This window comes from Suncus etruscus, chromosome 8 (genome assembly GCF_024139225.1).
Source record: "Suncus etruscus isolate mSunEtr1 chromosome 8, mSunEtr1.pri.cur, whole genome shotgun sequence".
NCBI classification, from domain to species: Eukaryota; Metazoa; Chordata; class Mammalia; order Eulipotyphla; family Soricidae; genus Suncus; species Suncus etruscus.
The window spans coordinates 108,106,235-108,126,018 of record NC_064855.1 but is presented as its reverse complement, the minus strand read 5'-3'; the positions used below and the strand labels follow the sequence as shown (position 1 = coordinate 108,126,018).

At 34.2% G+C, this 19,784-nt stretch overlaps 1 protein-coding gene and 1 non-coding gene across 2 annotated transcripts in view; one reads left to right on the top strand and one right to left on the bottom strand.

Moving 5' to 3' along the window:
* The window catches only part of GPC5 (glypican 5), a 1,503,836-nt gene that overhangs the window by 228,026 nt on the left and 1,256,026 nt on the right, over positions 1-19,784 (bottom strand). The window lies entirely within an intron of this gene.
* On the top strand, positions 11,118-11,250 carry LOC126016501 (small nucleolar RNA SNORA51). The gene has a single exon (XR_007498297.1). It is a non-coding gene; the product is annotated as a small nucleolar RNA SNORA51 (small nucleolar RNA).

The window sequence follows — 19,784 nt, the reverse complement described above, 5'->3', positions numbered from 1 at the left end:
GATAATTTTTTTAGTAGAACCAGTCACCCTAATGAGAAGAAAATGGGGGCACCATTACATGTTTGATAGGGTGTTGGTGAGAGGAACAAATTTAGTTGCTGAAAGTTCCTAGATATAATGACACTATTTGGAGAATATCCTAAGCAGAAATTTCTCTCGACTTGTTCTTTTGATGTCCCCTTTCTATTTATATTCTAAGTGTAATAAATACTCCCTTGAAGCTTCCCACGCATGGTATATTTTGTCACATCGCTGCGACTCTTTTTGCATGCTCTGAACATATCTGGCTGCTTTTTCCCATGATAACCATTATATACATTTTAAGTTTTTAATTCAGGCACATTGCCTCTACAGAGTCATTTTTGGTCTGTCTCCGAAAACCTCTAGATCTGGTTAGATATTCATCTCTTTAACAACAACCTATTTGTACTGCATTACATTATTTATCTTTATTTAATTGGTAAAAATGGAATTCTTATTTTATCTACCTGGAACAGTAAAATAATAATACATTAAAAATTTTAGAAGAGGGACCGGAGAGATAACACAGCAGTGTTTGCCCTGCAAGCAGCCGATCCAGGACCAAAGGAGGTTGGTTCGAATCCCGGTGTCCCATATGGTCCCCCGTGCCTGCCAGGAGCTATTTCTGAGCAGACAGCCAGGAGTAACCCCTGAGCACCGCCGAGTGTGGCCCAAAACCCAAAAAAAAAAAAAAATTTTAGAAGAGCTTTTAGTGATTAAATTCTACCTGGTGTTTTTACAATTTTCATTAGAAAATATTAATATTTATAATATAAATATATTTATAAATCATATAATTATTTATATTTATAATACATATTATCTTATATTTATATCATATTTATATTGTAATCATACAATTATAAATATGACATTAATGTTTTGCATATTTTCACTCTAAATTATTATAGAAAAATATGTTTATTGTAGATATCCAGTAATTACTGATTTATATGAATGCTTGTGGCAGACTGTTGGATATAAATAGGTACTGGTGATATTTCTTTACTGATCACATGAGTGAATTTGTTTGGGAGAATGGATATATTTTCTGTTTGAATGTCTAAGTAGTTGAATGTGGGATATTATGAGGCCAACACGAATAATCTAACTGCATCAGAAGATGTGTATGTTTGCCTTTCATGCAAGTATTACCATAAAATTCTGTAAATGGGGAAACGTGATGGTACCAGATACAAATGTACACAACATGATAATTTTTCTCAAGAAAACAACCTTCACTGTGAATTTGTTTTACTTGCTTCATTGAATAATTTATTCTCTGCTTTGTATCAAACTTATGAAGACTATAATAGGAAGATCTCACAATTTAAGATGTGAGTCACTTTCATATTCATTCAAAACTCCAGAAAGTTAATAATGAATTATTATGATGATAATGACTCTCTCAATATTTATGAAAAATTTATACAAATGTAGATAATGGCACAAATCTTGATATGCTTTGATTGTTCCGAAATGGCAGTTTTCAATAAATATTGAAATTAGGTGATAATCGCCAGCAGTATGTATTATTTATTGGCATTCAGCCTACTTGAATAAGATGCCCTTTTGCATATTAACTCCCCTTCAAAGAGCTTAGAGTAAAGAGCTGATTCCAAATATGGTATTATTCTCCATACCTTTGTCATTCTTCATTATTTATTGTAAAAATGTATGCATACTCCTGAGGTAGTAAGGGAGTTCACTTCTACCCAGTCATGTCTAAAATAGCTCTGAGCTAAAAATATTCTCTCTGGTACCCAATGCAAATAAACCAAACATGCAATTCTCAGAGCTGATTCTTTGAAACTTTTATAAAACTTAAGCTAGAAAGTATTTGGGTTCTTGTAGCTATAGAAATAGTAGAAACATACTGCCTTATATCTGGGTACACAGTGTATGCTTAAGGGATAAAAGCATAACTCCTTTTCTCCAGAAACCTTTTCTTAGTTATAGTGCTTGAGAACAAAATGAATATTTTTAAAATAGGACTAAAAGAACTTAACTATTTTAATAATTGCATTTCTCTTCCCAAAGTTTTTGAAATTATTTTATCATGGGACGTCATATAAAGTTCTAAAAGTCTTTACATCTTTAAAATGTGGCTTCAAATTAACTAGGTTATTAAAAATGGCAAAGAACACAACTAATAAAGAAAAAATAATTATTATATTAATAATTTAATAGCACTATAAACCTATTCTATTTAAAAATTCAGATTGATATTTTGTATCAATATTTTTCTAAGGATGATTTTGCATAGATGACTTCCTTGGAACTTAAGTAATGCTATTGATCCCTTTACTTTGATTTTGCATAACAAAGTCTTGATTATATAGGTACTAGTTACAAATTCTGACTTCAGAATTCCATTTTCTTATCATGGTCATTTATTTTTTTATTAATAGTTTTTATTTTGAGCTAAGTGGATTACAAATCATTCACAGTTGTATTTTAGATACATACTGACATTGAATCAAGGGCATACCCACCACCAATGTTGTCCTCCCTCCACCCCTGTTCCCAGCATGCTTCCCATATCACCCCTCCTTTGCCCCTGGGTTGCTAGTCCAAGTGGTCCCTTCTGTGTCTAGCTTTTTGTAGATTGGGTATCATTTCTGTTGTAGTTGGCTTTGGGTTTGGTGTTTACATCTGATCATTTTTTTCTACTCAATATTAATACGGCTGTTTGGTCTTGGTGTCTTCCATAATTTTTTCCTCAATTTTTGAGGCACAGCAAGATGGTTCAAGTAATGTGATTCTGTTTGAAGGTAAAAAAAAAGAAAAAGAAAAAAAGAGAGGGGCAAAAAATCAAACTAGAAAAAAAAACGAGAAGAGTCTTCTAGATACTGTAAAAATCAGTTTATGAAAAGAAAGGGGTACTGAATTTCATCAGCATTCCTGCCAGTATTCCTGCCTGCTTCAGAGGTGGGTTAGGACGTACACACACTGATTCCTGCTGGTTTCTGCCGGGAGTCAGAAGGGCGCAGAAGCCATCTTGGCCCATGTGGTTTCCAGCTGCCTGAGACTGGATTTCATCAGCATTCCTGCCGGTGATCCTGCCTGCTTAAGAGGTGGGTTGGGACATATATACACACTGATTCCTGCTGGTTTCTGCTGTGTGTCAGAAGAGCACAGAAGCCATCTGGGGCCATGGTGTTTCCAGCGCCTGAGACTGGATTTCATCAGGGTTCCTGCCTGCAATCCTCCCTGCTACAGAAAGTTCTTGGCTGGCTCCGCCCTCTTGCTGTGCCTTGGATGACCCTGAGGACTTGACGGGAACTATTGCTTTGCTTGTCTGTCTTTCCTGAATACTTGAAGCTCTCCTCAGAAGCCTAGAAAGTGCACCCCCAAAAAAAAACTCATCTAGATAACGCAGAAGAGTGCAGCCGCTCCACTTTGCTTTGTGGCCATGCACTCTTTCTAACCAATGAACCCCACCACAACACGCAGAAAAAAAATCACACTACAAGCATGATAATGGGGAAACCTCGCAGGGAAACACCATTCACAGAGAATGAAGATGATAGCTCGGATGACCCAAAAAATTCCAACCTTCCATCCATCTGATTAACCTCTTCGATAAGGAGTTTTGAATAGAAATATGGAAGATGTTCCTAGAACTCAAAAAAAGCATAGATCGATCTGAACAGAACACAAAGACAGAAATCAGAAAACTCCAAACTGAAATAACAGATCTGAAAAACATGGTAACTGAACTGAAATGCTCAGCGGATTGCATCGCCATCAGGGTAACAGCAGCTGAGGACAGAATCAAAGTTCTGGAAGAGGAGATGCAAAAAATACTCATCACAACAGAAGAAATTGGAAAAGTGCTGCGGACTGTTTTATCCTGATGAGATAAAAAGTTCCTAAGCATAACCTTAGTGAGCTCATTTTCCCACTGGAAGTCAAGCGGAAGCACGAAGAGGCGAATATGGAATAATGAATTATGAAATATGAAATGAATGAGACCACACAGAATGCATGGGGAATTTTGTCTAGAAAGACGAAGACAAATTTATTTTTTGAGCTGGGTGACTTTTAAGGGTTGAGCTTTGGAATGCAGGGTATAATTTTGGACATTAAAGAAAGTGGGAGATGGTTAGGGAAACAGAATGAAAGACCATGGCTAAAATTTTCACATTAAAGAACCGATACTGAAGTTGAAAAGAAGTTTTGTTTTGGGTTAGTTTTGTTTTGGGTAAGCAGGAGAAAACAGGTAATTTTCAGGGAAGTGGGAAGCGAGAGAGAGATGTTTTAGAGTTTTGGGGAAAACTGAAAATTGCTTTACTATGAGCTAAGTTTTGGGAAAAAACATGATCTTGGCGCCAAGGTAGCAAAGATCACAAGAGCTGGTCAGTGGGAGACTTTTGGTGGGATTTGTACTGTCCTCCTTTGTTAGAAAGAATTACTAAGGCCTGATTTCTAATATTGGTCAAAAATAAAGAGAGAGATAGTTACAGCCACATATTATAATTATGGCCAAACACTCCACGCAAAGGGTCAACTGATTTTGACTGCTCTAAGCGGGCCTTTTTGGCAAGTAATTCTTTTTCAGGAGTGCAACACTTTTCTGATGTGTGTTCCCTTCCTGAGTGGGGCGCAACAGAAAAGAACCTTAAGACAAATGATCAGTCAATAGAAAAAGTACTCAAGGAATGTGAAAAGATGAAAATAGAAATCTTTGATAAACTCAACAGAAGCAATATAAGAATCATTGGAGTTCCAGAGGCCTAGGTAGGAGATCCCCAGGAAGAATTAACTGTCAAAGACAACATCAAAGAGATACTCTCAGAGTTAAAGACTACGTGGAATCAAATCTTGCATAACCAAAGGGTACCAACTAAAAGAGACCCAAAGAAAAAAAACCCAAGACACATCCTCATTACAATGACAAATCCCACAGATAGAGATAGAATACTGAAAGCAGCAAGATCAAAAAGGGAAATTACATTCAAATGAGTATCCTTAAGTCTTAAAGCAGACATGTCACAAGAAACTCTGAAGGCCAGAAGACCATGGTGGGATATTGTGACAAGATTGAAATAAGTGAATGCCTCACCTAGAATACTGCACCCAGCCTGACTCACGTTCAGGTTTGAAGGAAGAGTACATAGCTTCATGGATATACAACTGATCAGAAACTTCACAGATGAAAAACCAGGCTTAAAGGAAAAACTGACAGGTCTACTTTAAGACAAGAGAGACCAACAAACAGAGCAAACTTATCTACAAAGATGACATTAAATCCTATGACAATCATCTCCCTCAATGTTAATGGACTAAATTCAGCAAGTAAAAGACACTGAGTGGCAAAATGGGTCAAAAAGATGAATCCAACCTTCTGCTGCCTAGAAGAAACACACCTGAATAATCAGAACAAACATAGACTCAAAATCAAAGGCTGGAGAAAAATCATCCAAGCAAACAACACCATTAAAAAAGCTGGAGTGGCCATATTAATATCTGATGACACTGACTTTATACTCAGAAAAGTGATAAGGGACAAAGATGGACACTTGGTACTAATAAAAAGATATGTGCAAAAGGAAAAATCAGACTATTAAACATATATGCACACAATAAGAAACCAGAAAATTATCTAATACAATATTTCCCAAAGCATTATACAGATTTAGTGTGATCCCTCTAAAGACACCCCGGACATTCTTCAAAGAAGTGGATCAAACACTTAAGAAGTTCATCTGGAACAATAAACAACCTCAAATAGCTAAAGCACTCCTAGGGAAAAGGAAAAAGGGAGGCATTACTTTCCCCAATTTTAAACTGTAATACAAAGCAATAGTTATCAAAGCAGCATGGTATTGGAATAAAGACAGACCCAGAAATAAGAGGAATAGGCTTGAGTTCTCAGAGAACGTTCCCCAGACATACAGACACTTAATTTTTGACAAAGGAGCAAGAAATCCTAACTGGAGCAGGAAAAACCTCTTCAACAAGTGGTGCTGGCAGAACTGGTTTGTCACGTGCAAAAAAGCAAACATAGTCCCCCAGTTAACACCATGTACAAAGGTAAAGTTCAAATGACTAAAAGGCCTTGATATCAGACCTGATACCATAAGGTATATAGAAAAACACATCGGTGAAACACTCCATGACATTGAGACGAAAGGCATCTTCAAGGAGGAAATTGCACTTTCCAAACAAGTGGAATAGAGATCAACAGATGTGAATACATTAAGCTGAGAAGCTTTTGCACCTCAAAGGACATAGTTCCCAGGATACAAGAGCCACCCACCAAGTGGGAGAAACTATTCACCCAACACCCATCAGATAAGGGGCTAATATCCAAAATATACAAGGCACTGACAGAAATTTATAAGAAAAAAACATCTAATCCCATCAAAAAATGGGGAGAAGAAATGAACAGACACTTTGATAAAAAAGAAATACAAATGGCCAAAAGTCACATGAAAAAATGCACCTCATCACTAATCATCAGGGAGATGCAAATCGAAACAACGATGAGATACCATCTCACACCACAGAGATTGGAACACATCACAAAGAACGAGAACAATCCGTGCTGGCGGAGATGTGGAGAGAAAGGAACTCTTATTCACTATTGGTGGGAATGCCGTCTAGTTCAACCTCTATGGAAAGCGATATGGAGATTTCTCCAAAAACTGGAAATTGAGCTCCCAATTGACCCAGCTATTCCACTCCTAGGGATATACCCTAGGAACACAAGAATACAATACAAAAACCCCTTCCTCACACCTATATTTATTGCAGCACTATTCACAATAGCCAGGCTCTGGAAACAACCAAGATGCCCTTCAACAGACGAATGGCTAAAGAAAATGTGGTACATATACACAATGGAATATTATGCAGCCGTCAGGAGAGATGAAGTCATGAAATTTTCTTATACATGGATGTATATGGAATCTATCATGCTGAGTGAAATAAGTCTGAGGGAGAGAGAGACGCAGAATGGTCTCACTCATCTATGGGTTTTAAGAAAAATAAAATTCATTTTTGCAACAATCCTGAGACAATGTGAGGAGGGCTGGAACTTCCAGCTCACTTCATGAAGCTCACCACAAAGAGTGGTGAGTGCAGTTATAGAAATAACTACACAGAGAACTACCATAACCATGTGAATAAATGAGGGAACTGGAAAGCTTGTCTAGAGTACAGGTGGGGGTAGAGTGTGATGGAGGGAGATTTGGGACATTGGTGATGGGAATGTTGCACTGGTGATGGGTGATGTTCTTTACATTACTGAAACCTAATCACAATCATACTTGTAATCAAGACGCTTAAATAAAGATATAAATAAAAAAGAAAAGAAAGGGAAAAAGGAAGGAAACCAAAAATAATACAAAAAATCAACCCCCCCCAAAAAAACACAAAAAACAAACTATTTCAGAATTCCATTTTTGACAAAGAGATAGATTATAAAACATCCTGACCAATGAATGAATGATACAAAGGACTTGGGGGATATACACACTGCTTCTAGCTACATGAATAGGATAAGTACACATTGTGAAATTGGACAGATTATAGAATAAGTCCCTTGCAATGATTCACCATTTACTCAGAATTCCTTGGTTATATTTAAATCTATTTTGATTATCAGAATTTTCCTGTGTGGTTTACTTATATTTTAATTGTTTAAGAAGAAAAATAAAACTTTGTCACATTAAAATGATTTTCTATGTACACAAACTTAGAAATAATTTTAGAAATAGTTGGGCTCACAGGGATTTCTTTAATTCTATGATACTGTGTAGAACTATCTGAAGATTATTACAAAAGAAATAGACTTATTGTTCAAGCTCACATTCTCTCTTGAGCATGTAGTATCTCATCTGCTTGTCTCTGTTTTGCTGCTTGCCTATATCCCCTATGAAGAAACCATGTTCTCTCTTAAACAGATAATTTTCTCTTTCTCTTATTTTAGAATTCTAATTATGTTTCAATCATACCATCTAATTTTATCAAAAATTAATAAATAAAATGATAAAAGCAGTAATAGACTCTGAGTGAGGAAATTATAGGTTGACCTTAATGGTTTTTCTCTTCTGAAGGTCAATATGTTGCTTTCCATTTGCAATAACAAGGAATCCCTAAATCACCTCAGCATAATACGGTGAATGCAATACTTTCATTTTGATATACAACTTATTGGGAGTGCTCCAAGTTACTTTATAATTGCTACTGGGATACTTTGAAGTAATGAAGTAATGAAGTAATGATATGTATTTTGGAAATGCTATTTTTGCTGAAATTTTAAAAATACATTTCTAGAATATTATCAAGATCCAAAAGTAAATTTTGAACTTTCTGACAAACTAGGTGGCACAGATATGTGAAACTATAATTCAAATGACGAATGCTCTCGATTAACTGTATAAAGGTGAAAGAAAATGTTACTATTACTTTTCTCTAATGAACTAGTTCTTAAGTGATTAAATATCATATTAATGACAAATCCAAAATCCTTATTCTACCTGGATTCAATTCCAGTTTAGTTCAAAATTCCACAGTTACCTCTATTTCATTTTTGCTTTGGGAATAGAAAATTCAACTTTATCCATGGAAAAAAATATTAAGTCTACTTTGTACTGAAGCTCAGTTTTAGAACCATGATATATTTTATGTCTTGGTATATTTTTAAAAAGAGTAAATTTTATGTTTTCCTTACTTAAAATCACTAATAAGAAAACATTTAAGATGATATATGTATGCTTCATAGGATATTCATGCATGAGAGTTTTCTAGTACAAGGGGAACACAAATTTCATTACTGGAAATAGTTTAGGTCCATTAGTTTAACTAGACTCATCAAAAAACATTATCTCTCCTTTTTCTTGGTTATCCACTAAAAAGTAAATGTATGTTTAACAAACTTTTATCTGATAAAACAAAAATCTGGCTTTGTTCAATGTGCTCTGCCATGCTTCTCAAATTTATCATATTCTCTAGGTAACTGGGGATGAATAGAGAACATATTTTCTTATTCCCTTTCTCATTTTGCTTTCCTTCTTTTTTTTATAATATGTTTATAAATGCTCACTATGTGGTTAACACTTTGTCCCCAGATGATGTTGCACTCACCTTTGTAACCCCATAATTTAAAGAACACTAGGAAATCAATATTCAAATGCAAACAGTAAGTTAGAACATAGTATGATAAGCGATATGGTACATTAATGCACAGAATCATGCATAGAGATTAGCTAACATTTTATTAGCTAACATTTAGGTAGGGAGAGAAATGAGAGTAATTCAAAATAGAAGTCACTATGACACTTGATATGGGAAGCTTCTAGATAGGAAATAGGGAGCTGTTGAAAAGTCATAGAAACATGGCAAATCAATTCAATGGCCTTCTCAAATGGACACCAGCATTTCTCTATTTCTTTTTGCTACACGTGAACTTACAAACACACATAATTTTTATATTCACATGGCACAATTGAGGTCTCAAATGAAGTATTCATATACAGATATGTGCATGTACACCTAAGTTTTAGTTAATTTTCCTCCTTTAAGAAGAAATGAGAAGTGAATGGAAGAGGAGAAACACAGAAGCTTTTATTCTTTTATATACTTCAAAGAGACCTTTAGCAACAATACGGCTATTTAGGTTGAGCAGGTGTCCAATCAACTGCTCTTTATAGACCTCTATAATAAAGTTCTAATGCTTTTATCCACAGAAACAGGTGCATAATGTGTGTGGAAGCATGGACTCCCACTACAGTGCTCACTATACAATTTTAATGACTTAATTTTAATATGTCTTTAATACACCTTTTGTTTATTCACAGTGGTACTTAGAGATATAGGTTGGTTACCCTAATTTCACAATTCAGTGCTGTATTATATTACACTCAAAAATAGTGCTCATTAAGATATTGTCATGACAAAAATTCTACTTCTTTTCCACTTGATTATGCCTGTTAATATGATCTAAAGTTTATGTTCATATATAACAATAAAATATATACAATTGCATGCCATAGACTAATGCTAGTGCTCACTCATGGAGTATGTTATTGCAATTTATTTTCTTTTTCTTTTTTTTTCACGATAATTTAATGCTACATCATAATACTCACGATTTCAGCTTGCTTTCAGGAAAAAACCTGGATACTTAAGACTTAGTAGATGATACTTCATAGTTTAGCCCCATTTTACAATGCTCATTATCATTTCACTGAGTATTCTAGACTTGAAAATTATGATTGGTTTAAGAATGCTCTATGCACAATCTGATCCAGGAAACCTTTCTTCAATAAAGTTTACCCTCACCAATGATGATTTTGCTTGGAAAATGGGAAACTTTCCCATCTGACTTACCTGCTTTATATTTTTAAGCATTCTGACCCATTCCACCTGAGTCAGCATTTCAAATGCAACCCATGGATCTATCCTCAGTGTCTGTCTATATTTGTACATGACTGTATGTTCTGCATGCTTCTATGTTTGTCTAATGTCTGTCTGTAACTACATAATGTCTACTTATGTTGTATAAAGTCATTCACCTGCTACATGTAACCTTCTTCACACACTTTCCACTTACCACTTTACAAATTATTTTCTATTCCTTCACTCTCTCACCCGTCTATTTAACTATTTAACTATTAGTCTATTTAACCCTTTTTTACCCTCAGTTCGTCACTCCTCAGGAACTGGAACATTTCCCAAACGCCCACCCCCAGCTGTCAAACAGCTTTCAATGGATAGATTCCAAGTCCAGATTGCTTAGGCCCAGAAAGAACCTGCTGCCACCACTGCTGCTGATTTACTCTAGGTGGCCCCTTTTCTCCTACATCCTTTTGCTCTGGACTGTCGCTAACTACCAGATTCGACATTTGAGAAACCATTATCTAAAGGACATTTCCTGTTCCTTGACTGCTGGAAGCCATCTTTCAGACTCCATAAGACCATGTTTCAGACTGGAGCTTTGCTCTGGACTTTATCTTTCCCTTTAGAAAACTTAAATGATATGTATATTTCCTTCATATATTTTTATAGATGTAGTTCCTTAACAGGTATAATTCTACCTGTAGAAAGCCTGTCTAGAGTATATATATATATAAAAGAAAAAATAAGGCCTCCCAATTCTTACCACAGGCTGTGTTCTTTATACTGACTGTATAGAAAGAGGAGGTACAGTAAATGCACCCCATATACACCTCAACCCAGGCCCTTTGCCTGGTCTGTATTGTGAATTGGGACACACACACACACACAAACACACACACACACAAAACAGGTATAATTCTAATTATTTCCATATGTAGAGGTATTTTTCCCCATTCCTTTTTTGGGGGGATCTGCTTAGTAGAAAATTCTAGTAGATAAGTTGTTCTTGGGTTCTAAGTTCATATTATAACCTGGTTTTAGGGATTGTTTAACATGTTGTTTTTACCCCTATATGTACCTGTATTACCATGTACACTGTTCCTTTTTGCTAGACATATTAAAATGGAGAAATCTTACTTATGGAAACAAATTCTTATCTAATTTAAAAAGGAACTCATAAATTTTACATTGCAGGGGGTACTTTCACCCTGAACATTTGTCCTAGTGACTTGTTAGGCTTCAAATGATCATACAATGAACATTCACCCTGAACCTTGGATCCCATTTATGAAATCAGCATGGTTTTCTGCACCAGCACAATTAATCTGACTTCTACTACAAAAGGACCTAATGCTAATGCCGCTCCAGCATGACTTGCTCCAGTGTGTGTTTATATAACACTTTTACAACTTTGAAATAGCAAAAACTTGCTTTCAGGGTAGGGTTCCCTGCACCACCACTTACTGGTGAGATGAAACCAGAGTAACTCTGTGACTCCCTAACTTCGACACTGAATCTGTGCAAAAACCAGGACCTTTAATCAAAGAAACCTGACTGTGATAACAATGATTGAATAGAACTTTTACTGGGATGGCAATGAAAGACTTGGGGGTGATACACCTTAGTATACCCAGAGCCTGTATTTGTTTTTATGAAACAATGCTTCGTGTTGGAGTATTTTTCCTTGTTATTAGGCCAAAGGTTTTTTTCTAATTTTTCCAACTTTTGCTGTGCTTATGCAAAAGAAACAAACAAAAAGAGAAATACAAAACAACAACAACAAACCCTGCCATATATAACCTTTTTTTTTCTCTCTCTTTTTTTTTTTTTTACTTTTTTAATTTGTTTTCTTTTTTCTCTTTTAAATAGGGACTCCCTTGGGGCCGGAGAGATATCACAGCGGTAGTGCATTTGCCTCGCAAGTGGCCGACTCACAACCAACAGTGGTTTGAATCCTGGCATCTTATATGGTCCCTGTGCCTGAGAGGAACGATTTCTGAGGGCAGAGCCAGAAGTAACAACTGAGCACCACTGGGTGTGGCCCAAAAACCGAAATAAATAAATAAATAGGGATTCCCACCTTTTTCATAAAATAAACATGTATTAATTTTACCACCTATTTCTGAATTTTTTTATAAAACTAAGTAGAAAGGAATAAAGGCTGAGAGCCAGAGGCCAAGTGGTCATTGGTGGAGAAAAATATAGGAAAGAATTAAATATTTAAGCCAAAGTCAATGACAATAGAATCAATAGGCCTCTAAACTTTAACAATTTAGACTTAAATGGGGCTGTTACACTGGCATGCTTTAGGGGCAGAATGTGATGGTATAGGATATTTTCTGGGATCATTGTTATAGATGTGTTGACAGTAGTGCTGGGAATGACCCTTAATCACTTATATCTGTAATTAAACTATGATGGACTTTGTAGATCACAGTGATTTGAATAAAATAAAATTTTTAAAATAGTTGAAAAAAGAAATGACCGTTATTAATTAAACTCTTAATCTTTAAATTAAAAATTACTTCCTCTCTATTTGCTAGCTAGTTCAAATAATATATTTATAAGCAAGGGGAAACTTATATATTTTATTTAAGAAATAAAGAATTTTTAGGGAAAAGTAATAAACTAAAGGAAGAAACTTGACTACTGGACATACAAGTTATGCATATTCACAACAAAGCAAGTCTGCAAAGGTCGATTTATAAAAGAAAGATAAAATGATTCAAATAATTTTGAAATTAAAAACTCTGCTTTCAATCTTATTTAATGATATAAAATTAACACTAATATAAAGAATTATTTCATTATTCAGTTGTGCATCCGGATTTATCTCTGCAAATATTTTGCTATTTTCCTGTAACCTCTAAATATATTAATAATATTTTAAACTTTTAGAAATAGACCATAAATTTGATATCTGTAATAATTCATAGAAATTTGTTTGAAAAACCATCTGAATTATTTTTAGTCAAATAAAAATAGGATATATTTGTGCATTAAAATAATTATGACTCATAATGTTTTAAAATGATCATTACTTCTATGAATATATTCCTTTAAAACTTTACTAATATATTGTGTCCATGTTAATTTTCTTTTTTTTTCTTTTTTTCTTTTTTAATTTTTATTGTGACCAAAGTGCATTTCAAATCTTTCACTGCATCATTTATGGTGCATAGTGACAATGAGGGGCATTCCCACCACCAGTGCTGTCCTCCCTCCGCCCCTGTTCCCAGTATGCATCCCATATCTCCCTCCTCTACCCCCCAGAATGCTAGTGCAACTGGTCTCCACTTTACAGCTTGTTGTAGATTGAGCATCTATTCCACAGTCATTGAAGATAAAAAGGATAAGAAAAAAGGGAGAAAAAAAATTGGTGACAGCTACCAAAAAAAAAGAAAGAAGAGAGAGAATAAAAAAAAAAAGAAAAGAAAAATGAAAGAAAAAAGAAAAAATGGACCCGGCAAATAAAAATTAAAATAAATCTCTAAATAATAACCTCAAGAGTGAAAAAGAAAGAGAAAAGTGGAAGAAAAAAGAGAAGAAAAATAAAGTCAAAAACTAACAAATCAAAACAAAACAAGAAAAAGTATTGGGTGCTTGGAGTGGTAGGATTTGGCGTTCCCCCCACTTTTTTTTTTTTTTTTGCATAGGCACAGTAAGCATTGGGGAAGAAAGGGAATTCCCGTGGTCTAAGAGATTCAGGGTTTCTCCATCCTTGAAGCATACCATCATGGGATCAACCCTTGGCTCCATATGTACTCATTACCCCGTCGCAAAGGCTTTTTTGTGATGCCAGGAAAGTTTCCTCTCGGTTTTGTGTGAGAAAATCAAGCCACTGTAGCTAGCGATCTTGGTATTTGCGCAGGTTATAGGTCAGGGTCTAGGATAGAGTCTCTAGGTTCTAGAGGTTCCTATCCATCGTTGTTGTGGTGTTCAGTCTTCTGTAACACTTGCTCCCTGTTTTCATTCAGTCCCTAAGCCGAAGCCTAGGATATTATGGATCCAAAGGTTCTGCTCAGTCTCTGTTGGACCTCTGCATAAGACATCTTGTTGTTGTTTATCTTGTGCTTACATATTGAGTCATAACTGTCATAAGGGAGTAGAAGGCAAAACTATCCAACAACTATAATTAATCAAATTTACTATTGATACTCTTGTCTTTATCAATGCCTTTCACCACACTATATTGGAAAAGTACCAACTGGATAAGTACCAACTACAAATGATACTAAAATTAAAATGTAAGAATAATGAATGTGTTAAGATCTTCTCAAAATAATAGATATTAAGAAATTATTAAAGAGTTAAAACTATACAGTGGAGAGGTAGTCATATAATTGTAACACTTTACCTTATCATTTTATCAAGTCCACAAAAAATATTTCATTCATTAAGATCTAGATGAATTTGACCTTACTATTTCTATTTGGTTACAATTCAAAAACTACAAAATTATATGTTAATGTAAATGCCATTGATACAGAAAATGACCTGCAAGATATCAATTTAATTTGATGTCAGTATCTTAAATAGCGACTATTTTAAGAATCATAATAAAAATGCGGTGTGTTGCATGTTTGTAAAGTCACTTTTGGGTCAGATTAGTGAATTAAATAGATTTTGACATATTTATTTTATATTTGCATGAAAGTCATGCATTTTACCTTTAATAACTACTACAATTTCTTGGGCACAATGTTGAAAAATAATTTGTAATGTTGTCTAACTCATAGTTTTATAAAATAAACTTAAGCCATTCTCTCATATACGAAACTTAAAGATGTCAAGGAGAAGAAACTATTTTCAGATTGGGTACATATTATTTATTCTATTATTTACATATAGTTATTGAGCTTTTGCTATAGAGCTGCCATTTTTTATAATTTATATCTCCTGCCTTTTTTTAATTTTTATTTTGATCATAGTGGCTTACATATTTTTCACATTAGTATTTTAGGTACATATTAACATTGAATCAGGGGAATACCCACCACCAAATTTGCCCTCCCCCGTTCCCCGTTCCCTTTCTGCAACCCATATCCCCCACCATTACCCCCTGGGCTGCTAGAGTAGGTGGCCCCATCTTTGTCTAGCTTACTATCAGTGATCATACATCTGTTTGATCCTAGTGCCCTCCCTTGTTTCTTTCTCTATTTGAGAGGCTAAGCTAGATAAATCGAGTTATGTGGTTTTGTTTGAGGGAAAGAAAAGCAATAGAATGAGGTAAAGATTAAGCAAAAAAAAATATAAAAAATAATTAAAATATGCTGAAAATGGGCGGAGTCCTTCTAGTGGCTATCAGCCTCAGTTTGAGAGAGGACTTGAAAAAGGTAATTGAAACACCATAACAATACAAAAATACATATCAAATTAAATATCCAGTGAGCCCTACAGCAATAAAGAAAAGCACCACACAATAGTCTCGGTTCTGAATTCAAATCATGCTGGAGTACAATCATAAAATAAAAAGGGAGACATCAACTTCAATATCTACACCAAAATAAGGACGTCAAGAAAAACAATCAATCAATCAATAGATATATATGTGGAAAAATGATTGTTTTGTGCTTTTTTTTTCTTCCCCCCTGCATAGGCACAGTAACTATTGGGGATATTATAGAGGTAATTCCCTTGGCCTAGGAGATACAGGGTTTCTCCATCCCTGAAGTATACTGTCATGGGATTAACTATAGACTCCTTGCATAATCATTTACTCTCTCCTCGGTGCTTTTGTGGTGTATGAAAAATTTCTGCTTCATCATGGATGGTAAAATCAGTCCTCTGTATCTAGAGATCTTGGTGACTGGAGCTGCCATTTTTATAGGCACTTTATTTTTTTTTATAGGCACTTTAAAGACAAGTAGACAAAGCATATGGCATTGCTACTTCACATTCAAGTACATCTGAGGAAAATATAAAATAATAAAATAAATCCAATATTTTATGAAATTTGATTTGAATTTAGAGCTATTACTTCAATATTATAATCTCATAATGGGGGTAGTGGAAAGAGCATTCTTGTCAATTTCCAATTAGTAGAGCACAGTGGGTAGTCTGATAGTCCTATATTATCTTATACTCAGCATTATCTTAGACATATATATTAAAAAAATAAAGTATCTTAGACAACAAAATTCTTCACATTGATCAAATAGTTACATCTAAGTGTGTTGTGGTGAGATTATTCTAAGTTTAAGTGCTTGCCTTGAATGCTGCTAACCATGCCAAGATCCCTTGTACCAGTTACTGACTCCCAAAGAGCACTAGGATGATCCTCAATAGAGACAGGAGTGAACCTTGAGAAATTCAGACTGTAATCCCCCCAAAAAGACGGACATTAGATTTGAAATTATAAATAAAAATACAGATACTTTAAAAGTTTAGTGTTAGCAATGTATTCGAAGATTCAACTTCAATGTCAAGTGAAGCAAGAGCAAGGAAATAGACACATGACTACGTGAAATTAAAAATACATTGGCATGACAAAAGAAAATACACAAAAACAAAATAGCAACCTAGCAACTGACAGTGTGATTGCTCTGAAAGTTTACCAGTGGAAATGGTGATAATTAGACACATGAAAAACTGTGAAGCTCAAACATATGGGTGAAAATTTTGATAATATTGTAAACCAAGGGTAATTAAATGGAGGGAAAAAAACTATAAAACACAGCATTATTGCTCTAATGTGACCTATAATAATTAATCACCTGCAATCAGATTTCTAGACACCAATAGAACTATAGTCTGTTCTTCTAGAACACAATCATTGAAAGTAATTGAGGAATTATTTTTAGGTGGGGCATGGTAAAATGAAACAGTATAGTGTTTCTATTTCTTACAAAAGATCATCTTTAAGAGGCAAAAATTATGTTTCCAAGTTTTTCTGCTTATCTGCTTATTTAATTTTATTTCTTTATATCTCAGTCAATTAATATATTGAGATATATCTTCTATATCACCAATATATTCATCAATTTTTATAAATTAAAAACACTAAATCCACCTCCACAATGGGAATATTTACCAAAGCCTGACAATATTAAACCGTTTTTGAAATAACTTAGAAAAGCTTTTAAATGTATTAAATAAGAATCGACAGAAATTTCAAAGAAAAAATAATAGATTTTAAAAGGGTTAGTTTCACATAAACCAAAGACATTCTTTTGAATTTTGGAAAGATACAGGTGAATTATCTAATCATAGAGTTAAAAAAATACTATAAATCAAATTGTATCACATAAATGAACTTAAGGTTCTAATATTGCCAAGATATATGATATACTCTTATTAAATATATATATAAGGAAAGAGAAGAAAATACAAATATTCCCCAAAGAGTAAGATAAGCAAGCATCTATAATATTAGCTTCTAAACTAAAAAAAAAAAAACAATTGTAGAAAATATAGAGGATTTGCATTTCAGGCCCTCCATTAATACAAACTATAATAGTTTCTTATTATTCTGAAAGGGAAGTCATAAAAATGAACCTGTTACAGAAGAAAGAATCAGGCTCTATTTTGACCTATAAACTATATAATTATATGAATGCCAAAGTAAAGTCTATTGGTCTGAACCAAGTAAGACTTCACAGACTAAATCACTAAAAAGTACATTTCTTTTAGATTTTCTACTTAAAAAATTAAGTATTCCAATATATCTGAATATAATCATTTGCTATCCTACCACCAGAAGTTTTCTTTTACATAAAATGCTACCATCATAGTGTTGCTGACATTTTAGCTCTTTGATATCAAAATGATTGAAAAGTAAATATTATATTTCTTTTTTTAGTATTTTCACGCTGTCTTAAAAATTACCTAGCAAAACTTTCTTCCCTTGCAGTTGTGGCAGTGTATTTTGCAAAAGCAGTGAAACGGATGCTCATTTATTTTTCAGTTTGCTCTGATGCAGAAATGTTTCAAAGGGATAAATTACAGACAGAATTCTAATTTAACTATTTGCAAAATACTACTCTTTTGCCAAAACTGATTGAACTTCAAAGCCTCCCTAAAACATCATACATAATTTATTTTCTGGAAAGGAAACAATAAAAGCCAGGACTAGTAGAGCTGGAACAATGGTATTTTAAATAAACCATAGTGAAAAACAAGGTGAATACCTGTAATACACATTTTAACACAAAACTATTTTTTCTAAATGTAAATATGGTCATGTTCTAGGATTGATGGTTATATAAACACTCCTTGTAAAGTCCCCCTAAAAGAACAAGCCATTCAGCATCTTTATTCCTTTTTCCATAGTTTTTTACTCTAAATTTCATTTTTCCTTAATAAAATATTCCAGTCACAGGATTTTAATTGGCTTTTGACCTACCTAGAATCATGGGTTGATTAACAATTCTCTAATCAAGGTTGCATCGCATTCATGTGTGTTCAATAATTCAGCAATTCGTCTGGGAAATGTAATGGGACCCAGAGTTCTGGTCGACATTCAGTGACTGCTCAGAGTACCAGAACACTTTATGCCTAAACTGCACTCAAATGTTTTAATGAAGAATCCACAAATGCACTTCCTGCTACACTTTCCAGACAAATAGCAAACCATGTGTTCTTATGAGAAAAGGCCTTTTGTATTTTCTAGAAAAACATGTTTGTATAAAATGAAAACACACCATAAAATATTGATCATGTAATCATCAATAAAACTACGATAAAATTAGTATGGAATATTTAGCATATGCAGAAAGTGCTCACTGAAAATATTTTCTTCTAATTAAAATGGAATTATATCCACTCAATTTATCTCTCGATTTGCCAAAATTAGCTCAAGAACAATCAATTGAGAATAAAATTGATCTATCTAATGAAATTTCTGGTTTTTGCTTCACTTAGCCTTATTAAAAGGGCTTAATTTGAAAGAAAATTATATGACTTAGAAATATCTGGACTCTTGGAAAATGTGCTGAATAGAAAGAAGTTTTAGAAATACCATATTTCTAAAAGGCTGCCTATAATGTTTGTATTTAAATTAACTTTATTTGGGTAACTTTATATTTCAATGCATATATTGAAATTCTTTAAAAATTAATAATCACCTCTATATTTTAATTTTAATATAATTTAATCACTTGCATACCAAATCCTAGATTCTAAAAGTATAATATTTCACATTAACTCCTCAGATTCTTCCTGTTTGTATTTTTGTCCACACCTGGTGGAGGCTCATTATTCTTGACTGTACTCAGTAAATACTCTTGGGAGTGTACAAGGAACCACATAAGATGTCGACCATTGTGGGGCCGGGCGGTGGCGCTAGAGGTAAGGTGCCTGCCTTGCCTGCGCTAGCCCCCGGCGTCCCATATGGTCCCCCAAGCCAGGAGCGACTTCTGAGCGCATACGCAGGAGTAACCCCTGAGCGTCACCGGGTGTGGCCCAAAAACCAA